Raw genomic sequence first — 15,614 nt, forward strand, 5'->3', positions numbered from 1 at the left:
CCATTTTTCTCAGAAATTGTTTTCCCTTGACTTTTGTAGATGACTAATATTTAATTAAAGGCTTTAAAACCGTTTTCTAGTTAGTGTCTCCCTTTATTTTCTTTATCCTTTTATAATGTTTACATGTACTTATATGTGTATACATTGTATGTCCAACCTCCCTCCTGCCCCCTCCCCACCTCCAGGCAGAACCTGTTCTGCCCTCTTGTTCTCCAATTTTCTTTAAAGAGAAAATATATGAGATGATAGGAAAGATATACTATTTTTGCTAGTTTGAAATAAAAATAGCTATACAGAGAGATACCTATGGCTGTTTCTATGCACTTGTGTATTGCAACCCACATTGGTTCATCTTTCACAGACCTCTTCACTACTTCATCATCTCCTTCCCATAGTGGCCTCTGACAGAGTGCAATTACTATATTCACTCCTCTACAGTGAGCACATTAACCACATTCAAATTTTAGGTTTCCTTTCCTTTCACTATTTCTCCTGTGTATGTTCTTCCCTTAGTATGTGACCCATGTCCAATTATACTAATGTATTTGTTTTGGGTCTATAATCTGCATATGAAGGAAAAATTGAGTTTTGGCCTTCTGAGCCTGGTTAACTTCACTTAAGATGATGTTCTCTAGTTCCATCCATTTATTTGCTAATAGCAAAATTTCATTCTTTGTGGCTGAGTAAAATTCCACTATGTATATATACAACATTTTCTTGACCCATTCCTCAGTTGTGGGGCATCTTGACTGTTTCCATAGCTTGGCTATTGTAAATAGTGCTGCAATAAACATGGGTATGCAAGTGCTTTTGTAATAATTTGAGTCACATTACATTCAGGTATATCCCCAGGTGTGGTATTGGTGGATCATATGGGAGATCTATGTTTAGTTTTTTAAGGAGCCTCCAAATAGTTTTCCCACCAGCAGTGTAGGAGGGTTCCTTTTTCTCCCACATCTTCGCCAGCATTTGTTTTTGATGGTGTTCTTGATGACAGTCATTCTAACAGGGTAAAATGGAATGTTTGTGCAATTTTGATTTGCATTTCATTTATGGCCAGGATAGTAAGCATTTTTTCATGTGTTTTTTGGCGATTTGGATTTCTTCCTCAGAAAAAGTTCTGTTTAATTCATTTGCCCACTTCTTTATTGGTTCATTGGTTTCCAGGTTTCAGTCCTTTGTCTGATGTATAAGTAGCAAATATTTTCTCCCACTCTGTGGGTGGTCTCTTCAATTTAGAGACCATTTCTTTTGTTGCTCAGAAGCTTTTTAATTTCATGTAGTCCCATTTGTCCATCCATTCTCTTAGTTGCTGAGCTGCTGGTTTCTACTGAGGAAGTCGTTTCTTATACCTATTGATTCTAGGGCATTCCCTGCTCTTTCATGTACTAACTACAAGGTTTCAGGTCTGATATGAAGGTCCTTAATTCACTTTGAATTGATACTAGCACAGAGTGACAGGCATGGATCTAGTTTCAGTTTTCTGAAGGCAGATAGCCACTTTTCCCAGAAAAATTTGTTGAAGAGGCCGTCTTTTCTCCATTGTATATTTTTGGTACCTTTTTTAAAATATATCTAAAAATATGTCCATTTCCTCAAGATTTTGCAATTTATTGGAATATAAGTTCTCAAAGTAGTCTCTGATGATTCCTTGGATTTCCATGGAGTTTGCTGCTATTTCCTCCTTTTCATTTCTGATTTTACTTATTTGGGTCTTTTCCCTCTTCATTTTAGTCAGATTTTCCAGGGGCTTGTCAATCTTGTTTATTTTTTCAAAGAGCCAGCTTTTTGTTTTATTGATTCTTTTTATTTATATATTTTTTGTTTCTATTTCATTAATTTTTGCCCTTATTGTTATTATTTCTCTCCTCTGCATGTTTTGTGTTTTGCTTGCTCTTGCTTTTCTAGAATTTTGAGACGTAGCATTAGGTCATTTGTTTGAGAGCTTTCTGTTCTTTTAATATATGCATTCATGGCTATAAACTTTCCTTTTAGGACTGCCTTTGCAGTGTCCCATAGGTTCTGGTAGGTCATGTTTTGATTTTCCTTAGCTACCAGGAAACTATTTATTTCCTCTCTTCTTTCTGCTATGACCCACTGATCATTGAGCAATGTGTTATTCAGCCTCTAATTATTTGTGTGTTTTCCACTGTTGTTTTTGTTGTTGAGTTCTAGTTTTAATTTATTGTGATCAGACAGAATGCAGGGGATTATTTCTATTTTTTTATATTTGGTGAGGCTTGCTTTGTGTCCTGAGATATGATCCATTTTGGAGAAAGTTCCATGAGCCTTTGAGAAGAATGTGTATTGTGTTGTTGTTGGATGAAATATTCTGTAGTCAGGTCCGTTTGATATAAGGTATCATTTAGGTCTAGGATTTCTTTGTTGATTTTTTGTTTGGATGACCTATCCATTGGTGGTAGAAAGATATTAATATCTCCCAGTAACACTGTGTTGGAGTGCTTTTAAGTCCTTCAGTGTATGTTTGATGAATTGGGTGCACTTACATTGGGTGCATATAGGTTGATAATTGTTATTTCTTTTTGATGTATTGTGCCGTTTATTAGCATGAAATGTCCTTCCTCATCTCAGTTGACCAATATAAGTTAAAGTCTACTTTGTCTGATAAAAGTATTGCTACTCCTGCATGTTTTGGGGGGCCATTGGCTTGGTATATCTCCATCCAGCCTTTCCCCCTAAGCTGGTGATTATTTCTGTCAAAAAAATGGGTCTCCTGCACACAACAGATTTTTTGGATCTTCTTTTTCAATCCAGTTTGCCAAATGGTGTCTTTTGATAGTTGAGTGGAGTCCATTCACATTCAGTGTTAATATTGATAGGTTTGTGGTGATTCCTGCCATTTAGTATTTTTGTTGTTTAAGGATTTGATTGTGTGCAATCAGATCAATGCTACTCTATGATTGCTTGTCTTTTCTTCTCCTGTGGTTTGATGCTTCCCTTCTTCTCATGGTTTTGTTTGCTTTCATCTTTTATATGCAGAATTCCTTGTTGAATTGGTAGTGGTGGTTTGGTGGTTATATCTGTTTTATTTTCTGTTTATCATGGAAGATTTTTATTACTCTGTCAATTTTGAATGATAGTTTTCATGGGTAGAGTATCTGAGGGTTGAAGTTATTTTCATTCAGTGCCTGAAATACCTCACTCCATGCCCTTTTGCTTTTAAGGTTTCCAATGAGAAATGTGCTATTATTTTGATAGGTGTACCTTTATATGTTATTTGTTTTTTCTCTCTTACAGCTTTCAATATTCTTTCTCTGTTCTTTATGCTTGAATTTTTGATGATAATATGCCGTAGGGAGATTCTATTTTAGTCAAGTCTGTTTGGTGTCCTGGAGACTTCCTGTACCTGAATGGGCAAATCTTTCTTGAGATTTGAGAAATTTTCAGTTATTATTTTACTGAATATGTTGCGAATCCTTTTGGTTTTCACCTCTTCTCCTTTTTCAGTGCCCACGATTCTCAGATTTGGTCTTTGGATGGAGTCGCTGAGTTTTTGTATATTTCTTTCACAGCTCTTGTGTTGTTCAACTAAGATTTTTTTCTATTTTTTCTTTAATTTCTATCTTATCTTTGAGCTCTGAGATTCTATCTTCTACTTATTCTAGTCTGCTGGAGTGGCCTTTCACTGTGTCTTGCTTGACTTTTTATTTCCAGGATTTCTGTTTGATTCTTTTTTCTGATGCTTTCCAAATCTTTGTTCAACTCCTCTTTTATAATTTGTGTTTTCCCCTTTAATTCATGCAGCTCTCTTTTTATAGTGTCCTTTGTTTCATGTTGGTGTTTGTTGAGGTCCTCTCTGTGTCTTCTCATATTCTTTATTTTTGGTGTCTTAAAATTTCTTGAGTGTGTCTTGTACATTCTGTTTAGCCATGTCTAATATCTTCTCCATAAATTTCTCAGAGATTTATTTTCAGATTTTTTCTTTGATGGTTTTTTTTGTAGGCATTACTAAGTTCCTTAGTTACAGTTATCATTATTTGGTTGAGGTCAGGAACTGGGTATTTATTTTCTTCATTTCCCACTGAAAACTGTATTGAATTATTATTATTATTATTATTATTATTATTATTATTATTATTTTTGAAGAGAGTGATTTCTAGCCCTTCTTCTTCTTCCTATCTCTCTACTTGGTGCTGTGTCACTACATTTTTGGTAAGATAGTTAATTGATTTAATTTCCTGTTTTCTTTCCCTGATGTAATTTTTGTGTTGTGGCTCTAAGTTGATGTGCTTTATCTGACCGTGGTCTGGAGGTATAATTTAGCATTAACAAGTTCACAGGTTCAATGCCAGATCAGTTGTTAATGTATTTTATAAAAATTCCCTTGATGATAACATCTATATACAGTCAGAGTTGGAGGGTAAATGGCTATTAGGCTAGTTATAGATTATGAAGAACTGGTAAAGGTGGCACTAAAAAAAGGGGGGATGGGAAAAGGAGTGGGTGGGTGGGTTAAGAAGTATGGGGTCTGCTGCTTTTGTGGGCCTTGTGCGTGTTTGGTGTATTTCTGTTGCAGTGGAGGGTGCTTGTGTCAGGGATTGCAGGGGGCTGGGGTTGTGTGCAGTTGGTAGAGTAGGCTCGTCAGCAGGAGGTGAGTGTGTACGAGGGAAGGGTAATGTGGTGACAGTTTGTTGGAGGATGGGAGGAGGAGGTGAAGACAGGGGTAACAGTGGAAAAGAGGAGCAGAAAGAGTAGTTGGTAGGAAGAACATTGGATTGTAGTACAGGAGAAGGAGGGAGACTAAAGAGTATGAGAATAAGAGTAAGAGAATAGTGATGACGGAGTTAATACTATAGGAATAAAAAAAGAAAAAGAAAGAAAGGAAAAGAAAAGAAACACAATAAAAAACAATACCTGGTTCAGGAAACTCAGAAAGTTGAGTCTATTAATAAACTTTCTGCAGTTATTCCTTAGGTGTCCATTCCTGATATTGGTGCTCTGTTGTGGTCTCACCAAGTGACTGGCTTATGAGTAATATTTGGATCTTCTAACCACAAGATTAGTTGGAGTTGTGAGGTGAGGTAAGATTGCCAGCTCATGTAGAATGATCAGAGCTGTTTTCACCAGGAAGCAGCTACATTGTTCTTCAGCTGCAGCTCTGTTTGATCAGCTCCTCCCCCAGCAAGATGGGTTAATTCAGTTTTGAATGCTTCCCTCTGTCCTGGAGATCAGCTCTTGGATCTACCTCCTGCCCTGCTTGAGGAGGTTAGTTTGTCATTCCACTCTGTCTCTCAGCCTTTATGCCTCTCCCCAATCTCTGCTAGGTACTCATAGCTCCTCTTGGCAGTTGACTTGTCAGCCCACTCCGCTCTCAGCCTTTGCTGCTTTATAGGAAGTCACTGAGAGTTCTGCAATGAGAGCTTAGCTCCTTGTCACACCCCAGACAGTTTAGCAGTAAGAGATCAGCTCTTTGCCTCTCCCCTATTCTTCAATGTGGGTTCAGTGTTCCACCTCAACCTCCTACATTGGTGTTAGATTCCAGTTCACTGTTTATGGATTTCAGTTTTTCTGGGGGGGGAGGGTATTCAACCTACCCAGGGGCTATGCTGGATTATTTTCCCAGGGTGGGTGTTGGGGGATAGGGGAGCTGCATGTGGCACGCAGTGCTCACCTCTATCTTCTGCTGTTTCATGCAGGTAGTTTTATAGCCAGTTGGTGGGGAGAAGTGGCTCTGTTGTTTTCAGTGTTGCATGGGCATAGGGAGGCTTTCCACGGGGTAGGGTTCCAGGATGTTGTAGGGTTTGATTCTGATGGATGTTCTGTCTTCTGCTTGTTGGGAGAAGAAAGACAAGAGAAAGAAAAAGGAAAGAAAAGAAAAGCGGCTGGGACTTTTTTCCCAGGATTGGAGGCTGGACATGCCTTGCTGGCTGTCAAAATAATATGCTAATATGTAGTGTCTCCCTTCGCTTAAATTAAGAACCAAAGAACAAAGCACACCCAAATCACTTCAAATGAAACTTTCAGTTTTCATTTTTAGGCCACACAGGGACAGTACATTATTGTGTGAGAACTAGATGTGGTTCAAAGTTCTTAGGTGATTCTTTTTAATTTTCTGTAATTTAAACATAAGGTCCAAAATAAGTAAATTTCCCAAGAGGTTCATCTCCTACAGGGTCCATCTCCTACAGGGTAGTTTTGTCATGTGCTCCTCACTAAGTTAATCAACCTCAGAAGGTTCTAGCTATACTTAGGGAATTGCTAAGCATACCCCCACCTTGTAAGGATCTCCCATGGGCACTTCTTACTCAGTAATCCCAGACTTTTGCTAATAGAGGTCATTAGGCAACCCACTGCCTCTATTTGTTTACTTCTCTCTGTATTTGCCATATCTTTGATCTCCAAATATTCCCCTTATCCTTCAGTTCATTTATTTAAGTGTTCTAAAAAGTATATTTTAAGTATCTTATCAAAAGTTTTATGTGTTAGTAGTGAGAATTTTTCTGTGGACATTTATTCACTTTACTCCAGAATTGGACTTAGCCTTACATTAAGCAATACTATCTGTGAATGCACTACTTAAAAACCCTCATACATCCCTATTTTATAATGCATATTAAGAGAAGCAATTATGAAAGCTTATGTCTGTATGCTCTCAAAATTCCCCTTCTATTCTTGTAATATGTAACACAATTTGTGAAAATGTAGAAACTGTAGGAAGAGGTAGACTCTAAACCTTCTTTCTATCAGTTACTAGATATTTTACACTAGGAAATTACAAAAATGTTTAAATTTTCAATTTTTTTCATTTATAAAATTATGAAAATAATACTGTCTTATTTTAGAATATTCTCATGATGATAATAGAGGGTTATTAATTAGGTTACTACAAGTCAAAGATCATAGTAAGTGATCAATCAATAGTACTAGGCTGTTCATGATGACTTTTGCCTGCTAGTTGAGAGCTAGTTGAGAGGTGGAGGATCAGGAGAATGAAAGTTTGAGTCCAGCATGGGCAAAAAGTTATCAAGATCCCATCTCATCCAAAAAGTAAGGCATGATGGTTTGTGACTGTAATGACAGATAGGAGGGCGGCCTGAGAAGAAGGATCACTGTCCAAAGCTAGCCAGCAAAAAGCACAAGACACTATCTGAAAAAATAACTAAAGAAAAAAGAGATGGGGGCATGGATAAAGTGGTAGAATGGTTATCTGACCGGCTTGACTATTATGAGTTCAAACCCCAGTACTGTCAAAAAAAATTTGTAGTTCTATCATTTATTTTAAAGGCATTCATTTAATTCTATCTATGCTTAGATATTCTTTTAGGTGATAAAGAAACAACTGTACAAGACAGACACATTTCCAGTTCTCATTAAGATATGGATAACTAATAAAAGAGTAAAATTATATTTGTGAATTATTAGGTCATTAAAAAATAAATAAGAAACATGGTTATTTTACAAAAAGTCAATATATCAAAACTTTATAGTAGAGAAAAGGAGATTCATTATCTTGGCAATGATATCAGAGTATTTCTATTTATTCTACTTTGTCATTGAAAGCTGTCAGAGGATACTGAGCATAGCTGTGACAGAATCCAATTTACGTTTTACACCAATCAATCTGGCTATTCTGGAGAGAAAAATGTGCAGGTACTACAATAGTGAAAACTGCTAGAACATTTAGAAATATATTTTAATAGTGAATGTGAGAAGTGGCAGTGATGAAGATTAAGAGGATATGTGCAGATGATCAGAAACATTCGGATAGCTTCAATATATGACAATGTTAGTACTATTTGAATTTACTGATAGATTGTCTATAGAATGTACGAGAACAGAGGTCAAAGATGAGCCACAGATTTTCTATTTGAGTCACTAATTAAATATGTATCATTTGTTAAGAGGGGAGGTTAAATGAGTAACAGATATGAGACATGAGATCAATAAATATCATTTCAGTTTTTACAAAAGGTATTGAATCTGAACATCTTTAGCAGCATTAATCCCAGATTTAAAATGTCTTCATCAAGTATATTATTGGTGTTTTTATTCAGCTAAGCTGGGGTGGGTTTGACAGAACTCCATTTTATACTTGCAGTTTCTTCTATAGTCTCATCTACATGGTATAAATTGAGCAATACATTTTCTTTATCTTTATGTCAGTCTTTGCTTCACATGGTTTGAATTTGAATTTCTGTTATTTGCACTCACATTTGTGATTATTATATCTTTTGGATTAGGTAACATTGTTCTTTTTAATTTTTTTTAAATTGTGCTGGGTGTGGGTACATTGAGGCATTTATAAAGGTTCTTACAGTATATCAAACACATTGAATTCCCCCCACTCCACTTCTCTCTCCCATTCCACCTTCCTTGATTCCTGGAACAGTTTCAATAGGTATCATTTTTGCATTTACATATATGTGCATATATTGTTTTCACCACGTTCATCCTCCTACCACTTTCTCAGCAACATCTCTCTCCTACTGAGGCCAACTGTCCCCCCAACTCCAGAATCTGCTCTGCCCTCCTGTTCTCCAATTTTGTAGGAGAAAAACCATGAAAGATAAAATGAAAAACATGACATTTTGCTACTCTGAGATAAAGATAGCTGCACAAGGAGTTTCCTTGTGTTATTCCTATACATACATCGATTAAAGCTCCAGTTAATTCACCTCTTCCAGTCCTCTTCATTCCTCCCTAGTCCACTTCCCACGGTGGCCCTGGCCTGTTTAAAATTTTTATATTCATTCCTGTACAGTGAGCACATCAGCCTCATTCAAGTTTTTGGGTTTCCTTCTCTTGCTCTGTCCCTCCCTTCACAGCCTCCCTTTCGCGTGACCCATGTCCCATAATATTGCTGAAATTGTTTTAGGTCTACAATCTGCATATGAGGGAGAATATGAAGCTTTTGACCTTTGAGCCTGGCTTAGTTCACTTAAAATGATGTTCTCCAATTCCATCCATTTACCTGTGACTAACAAAATTTCATTCTTCTTTGTGGCTGAGTAAAAGTCCATTGTTTATTTTCTTAATCCATTCAAGGTGACATTTTTCCAATTTTGAAATTAGCTTATATCTCTGGCAATATTCTGTGATTTTAAGTGAATGCTGGAATTAATACAGACTCTTTAACTTTCTTTTGATTTGTACTATCATGCATATATTTTATACTAGATACTTTTAGCCCATTTTTACTACCATAATTCAAGTGGGTTTCTCATAGGCAGCATATAGATGGGTGTGTTGGTTTTAAAATTCAATTTGACAATCTCAGTGCTTGAATTAGTAGGCATACCTCATTCATATTCCATGTAATTAATTATTGATATGTTTGGATGTGTATCTATTACTTCATCCTTTGAACTTTTTTCTTCCTCTGAGCCATGTTCATTTGACTTTTGAATTTCTTTTTGATTACTTGTATTTTACTGTCCTATTTGAATCTGCCTATTTGATATTTGACTATACAAAGTACACATTTTAAAATACTTGGAATTAATATAATAAAATCAAAAGTAAAGCACATGAACTTGACCATAGGATGTAAGTCACTCCCATAACACTTTGTATATGCTTATCATATGTGCAGTAACTGCATATATTAAAAATCACCTAGAGAATTTATTATTTTATTTTCAATAATCATTAATATTTTGGAAATTCAAAAGGTGTCATACTTATATATATTCACCATTTCTTTTTCTTTTTTCTTTCCTTCTTTGTTTGCTTCCTTTCTTCCTTCTTTTCTTTCTTTTTTTCTTTTGAGGGTCTTGCTGAGTAGTCTGGATTGGTCTTAAACTCAGAATCTCTCTGCTTCAGCCTCCAGAGTGTTGGGATTGCAAGAATTTTGACCAACTCTTGTGGGTCAAAATTCACCACTTCTGTTGTTTTGTTCTTTCTTCATTTCTGAAATTCCCTGTTTCCCTTTGGGATTATTCCCTTTCAACATAAAAATGTGTATTAGCATTGCTTTATTTTAGAAAAATTTTGGTAGCAATGGATCCCAATAATTTTCCTTTGTTGTATTCATTTAACATTATTTCCCAAGGATATTTGTGCTGGATATTGAATTCTGAGTTGTTGATCTTTTCTCCAGTAACTTAAAATGTGTTTTATATTATTTTTGGTTATGATAAAAAAATTGTCATTCAAATAGTTATTTATTTACTTATTTATTAACATACAGAGTATCATTTTTCTTTCATTGTTTTAAGTACTTTCTCTTTATTTTTTATAATTTTATTACAATATGTCTAAGTACCTCTTCTTGTTTTAGAGTATATAAAATTTGAGGTTGCTGAGCTTCTTGAATCATTAAATTTCTGCTTTTCACCCAACTTGCAAGATGTTTGGATTAATTTCTTTTGATATTTTTGCTGTGCCAATCACTTTTGCTTGTCTCATAAAATGATGAGAACATCAGACTTTTTGATATTGTCTCATAGTCTTTGAGGATCTATTTGTCATTTTAGTTTGTTTCTTTTCAATCCATTGTTGATATTTATATCAGCTTCCCAAGACTTAAGTAACAAAGTACCACAAACTAGATGACTTAAAAAATAGAAAATAATTCTCTTACAATTCTGGAGGTTTGAAGTCTGGAATAAAAATATCAGCACAAGGACACTCTTTGACTTTGTGACCAGATAGAATCTTTCCTTTCTTCCTAGTGTCTGACAGTGGCCATAACTCCTTTGAATTTTTGGCTTACAGCTACATAAGCACACAGTGCATTTCCTATCATGGTGTCTTCTCTTCTGATAAGGATGTCAATTATATTGTATTAATAGCCTACTCTATTCCACTATTCTCATGTTAATTAATTACGTCTGTAATAACTATTTTCAAACAAGGTCACATCCCAAGGTTCTGGGAAGAATACTAACATTTGTGGGTGGGGGTGCTATACAACCCAGGATTATATTGTGCAGTCTTACTAGTGCCTTGAATCACTTGTTGTCACTCTACTCTGATATCTAACCCAAATAGTAATTATTATTTAATTTCAGGAATAAAAAATTTTTAGCTTGAAAAGTCAGTTTTGTTTTTGTTTTTGTTTACTTTCTTCTATTACTCAAAGGAACTTTTCACTCATCTTTCATCTTACAAATATTTACTATTGTGTCACAGAGAATGATCATGATAGATGTATTAAAGATTTTTTTATGTCAATTGCAGTATCTTATTCATATTAGATGATCCAGTATAAGTGGTCCAACATAAATGTCAAGGGAAGGCTTCCAGATTAAAGAGAGGTGATATAATCTAATGTCAGTATCTTTTTTTTCCCCGTTCTCTTGAGTATTGGGCAGAATTGTTTTTTTAATTTCTTTTATTCATATGTGCATACAGTGTTTGGGTCATTTCTCCCCCCTTCCACCCACTCCCTCTCTTACCCCCTCTCCCTGCTCCCTTCCTTACCCACCCCAACCCCTCACTACCAGGCAGAAACTATTTTGCCCTTATCTCTAATTTTGTTGAAGAGAGAGTATAAGCAATAATAGGAAGGAACAAGGGTTTTTGCTAGTTGAGATAGGATATCTATACAGGGAGTTGACTCACATTGCTTTCCTGTACCTGTGTGTTAACTTCTAGGTTAATTCTTCTCCAACTAACCTTTTCTCTAGTTCCTGGTCCCCTTCTTTTATTGGCCTCAGTTGCTTTAAAGTATCTACTTCAGGCAAACTATGTATTTAAATAGCATTTTTTTCACAAGTTTGCAAGCTAGAAGTCCATGATGAAGGTGAGGTCTCTCCTTCTGGTTTGCTGATGCCAGCGCTCAGTTGTTCTCCAATGGTCTTTCATCTGTGTGTTATGTACAAAGTAAACATCCATGCTCCTTCCTCTCTTCCTCTTGTTATAAAGACATTAGTTCCATCAGAGTTAGACTTTGTCTTTATTTCCTAGCTTAACCTTTATGACCTCTTGAAAAGAGGTCACATTGGGTGTTAGGAATTCAACATGTAAATTTTCATGGGATGAAATTCAGTCCCTAATATTGATCCAAACATTGTATGCGCATATGAATAAAACAAATACATGGTTTGTGATAAGTGGTAATGGCAATAATATTAATCAGTTTAAGGTCAGAATGAAAGTTTCATCTTGCCTTCTGCAGTGGTGGTGCCAGCATCAATTCATTTTCAATACCTTTGAATTCTTTTGCCTACACCAAAAGAAAATTTACTCTGGGGTATGGTCAGTGGTATATAAGATGCTTTCCTTCCTACTGACTTTGAAAATGCTAGAAAAATATCCATTACCCATGTGCACATCTTTGAAGTAAGCCTGGGATTTATGTCAATTAGTACCCCAAATTAGGGATGGCTTTTTGTTTGGGATTTATTCCATACATCCTGCAACCATTTCTCTGTTTAGAAAGATGTGATTTTTGTAGAACTTTAACCTCTTCTGCACATGGTAATATATAGTCTACTCCCTTTAGCTTCAAAGTCAGTAACAGAAATAGAGTACTTTTCATTTCTTGTTATTCTGATCCATTCATCCCTCTCCCTCATCTGCCTTTAAAACTCACATTATTACATTGGGTCAACCCTGATAAACTAAGTTAATCTTCCTATTTTAAGTTCAACTGATTGGAAACCTTAATACTATCTCTAAGTTAAATTCCCTCCTGTCATATAAAGGGACGGAATTACAGATTCCAGGGATTAGGACACAGACATCTTTGGAGAAATGCAAATTTTGGGATAGCGAAGGTTCTAAAAATTCAAACTATATTCCCATAGTAGTTAGATTGTATTGAAGCAAAAAATAGGCAGTCCTGTAACTATCCTGCACATTGATAACTTTTGCCAAACTTATGTTTCAAGTAGTAAAGAAAACTGAAGGATATGTTAATGTTAGGTTGGTGCTTTGCAGAGAGCATCCAAGCAGAAATAGTACCTGAGATTGAAGGCTATGTTGTAAGAATAAGGAGAAAATGGAGAGGAAAATGCACTGGTGAAAACTGCAAATTCATATGACACACACTAAAGCAAAGTGGTTTACTGTGGCTGAAGAGATGCATGCCTGTGAGTGATAAGGAGATATGGCACTAACAAGTTGTAGATTATCTAAAGTTTTAAAGAATTTATATGCCTAGTGAGAGAAAGGATGGTTTTAGAAGCCAGAGTAAGGTGAAATTTCATATTTCATGCTGATTAATGACAGGATTAGATGAGTTTTATAAGGTCTTTGGACTTCCACAACTGCAACTATCATTGGGAGTGTGGCAGTTCTAGAAAAAAGCAACCAATTTAATTCTTAAACTCATGCAAGTAATAACATGAGCATAAACAAAGCAGTGTCAAAGTAAATGGGCAGAAGAAAAATACTTCTAATGATTAATGGTAGATAAGATGTTCATGAATGAAAAAAAATATAAAGACTAGGGAGTTTCCTAAATTTCTTTCTTTGATCTTAATAAAATTCATTCAAGTTTGAGAAAGGTAAAGACAACAAAAATAGTATAAACAGAGAAAATATGGTTCTAAGCATATTGATTCTGAGCATCTGTGGAATATTCTAGAAGAACTTTCAAGTTCACAGGTGGTTACAGACATTTAAACCCAGTAGTAGATGCAATTTTCTAATTATTATTTCCCAAAGCTTAGTCTGCAAGCCTCAAGAGAGGCAAAGAACATGCTTACTTTACCAATACTATGTCTTCAGCTCCTGTAAAAGCTTTTTTTCCCCATCAGGATATCAATAAATATTGCCCAGTGTACAAATCCACTTGCATTTGACATTTAGCTATAGGTGTCTTGAAATCTCCCAACAGTTTATACACAATGAGAATAGAAGAGAACAGAGCACAGACTCATGAGGAAGTGACAGTTATGTAATGGCAATTGCATTGTGTATAATTGAAATTTGAAGAAGACACTGAGATAAATGGAAACCCTTAATTCAAGTAACATAGAGGAAAAGAAAAGAGAGTCTCAAAAGATGCCAGGAGTCACTAGGAAATCATGTAAGGATAGAAATAAGCTTCTTGTGAAACTAGTACCAGTAGCAATACTGGAGGTGTCCATATTGAGAATGTTTATTAAAATCGTTTGGCAGAAGTTGAATCACTTTTGAGAAGAAAAGAAGGAAGGCACAGGTGAAAAACTGTTAAGGTTATTGACCATGGAATGTAGGGAAACTATGAATTTTAGTAAGGTCTGGGATAAAATTAGCTATTGTATATTGGAATAAGTTAATGTAATGGAAACAGGAGGATAAAAGAAAAAACAGGTATCAAAGAAGTGCAAAATTTAAAAATTTAAGTTCAAATGTGAATTCTGTATTGTTCTAACAGTACATTTCTGGCACTTTGTTGAGTGGGGCAAATATACATAAAAGAATCAGACATATTTTTAATTACATTTTCTGGTCAGTGTCCTGGCATGAATGCCAGTGAGGCATATTGCATACATTGAGACTGATTTTCATTTGTGCATCAGCCTTGTTAATAATAGTATCTAATTAAGGCATTCATTAAAAGTCTATAATGTTAACTTAATGAAAAAAATTCAATAGAACTCCATTAGGGTTTCTTTGTTACCATAAAATTGTACAAGTTTAACAAATGCCTTAATTAGTTGGTAAAGAAAAGTAGTACTATACAAATTAATTTAGGATTACTTAATGCAGGAAATATCATTTTTGTTGCATTAAGTGATACATAATGTAGAGATTTTAAAATGTTGAATGATTGATATCTATATACATAAGAAAAACAAATTTCTGTGGAAAATATGAGAAATGTGACATATAAAATAAAATAAGTTTAGAAACACATTAATAAAACCTTTATAGGAGTTCTTGTGTAGTTGAATGCTCATTATTTTGTTCCTTTCAGAATTAGATATTCAAGTTGGTAATAGAAATTTACATAGTTTTCAGAGGCTGTTGGCATCATGTTTCATTAGAATAAAGAGGAGAGAAGAAACCAAAAATTTTATGGAGTTAAAAGACTTTTGTTTTTCCTCAGTAGGTATAATCATGATTTCAGTCCTACTTGTAGCTGTTGTTGCTTTCTTATCCTTCATTTTAATTCTTATTTCTCTGTATTTCATATATTCTTCTTTACCTTTTAAGAGATATTTTAATTAATACTAAACTAGCTTTAATAATAAAGACCATTCACCTGCAAGTGGCCCACAGTAAACAATTTGACACAGTTCTTCAAACAAAAATCAAAGCATTTGGAAAAGGCATGCATAAAGGGACTTGATTATTTAATCTTTATCCAAGGTCATAACTATCTTTTTCTCTAAATCCAAATGAAGTAAAATTAATCAAAACCATGGAGTTTATGAATTTGCCCTTTCTGTTTGGATTCAGATAATATTAAAATTCTTAGAGAAAATATTTCCTGTAATATTTATTCATAACTCAAGCAGTTCCTATAATCTAGTGTTATTCTGGATATTGAAGGATTTTTAAGTTGTATGTCTAGGTCATCATTGTAGGAAGCTTGACTGGACTACTCTAAAATAGGAACAGTACTCTCCCTTATTTTTGCACCAGAAAGTTACCTTGGGTCTGCTTCCCTAGAAACAGCCTGAAATGGGAATTCATGGTCACATAATATAGTGGTGGAGTGTTGTTAATTGAAGGAGAGTGAGAATAGGATAGAAGGAAAACAAACAAGTGAGAAT

This window comes from Castor canadensis, chromosome 6 (assembly GCF_047511655.1).
Source record: "Castor canadensis chromosome 6, mCasCan1.hap1v2, whole genome shotgun sequence".
Lineage (NCBI taxonomy): Eukaryota > Metazoa > Chordata > Mammalia > Rodentia > Castoridae > Castor > Castor canadensis.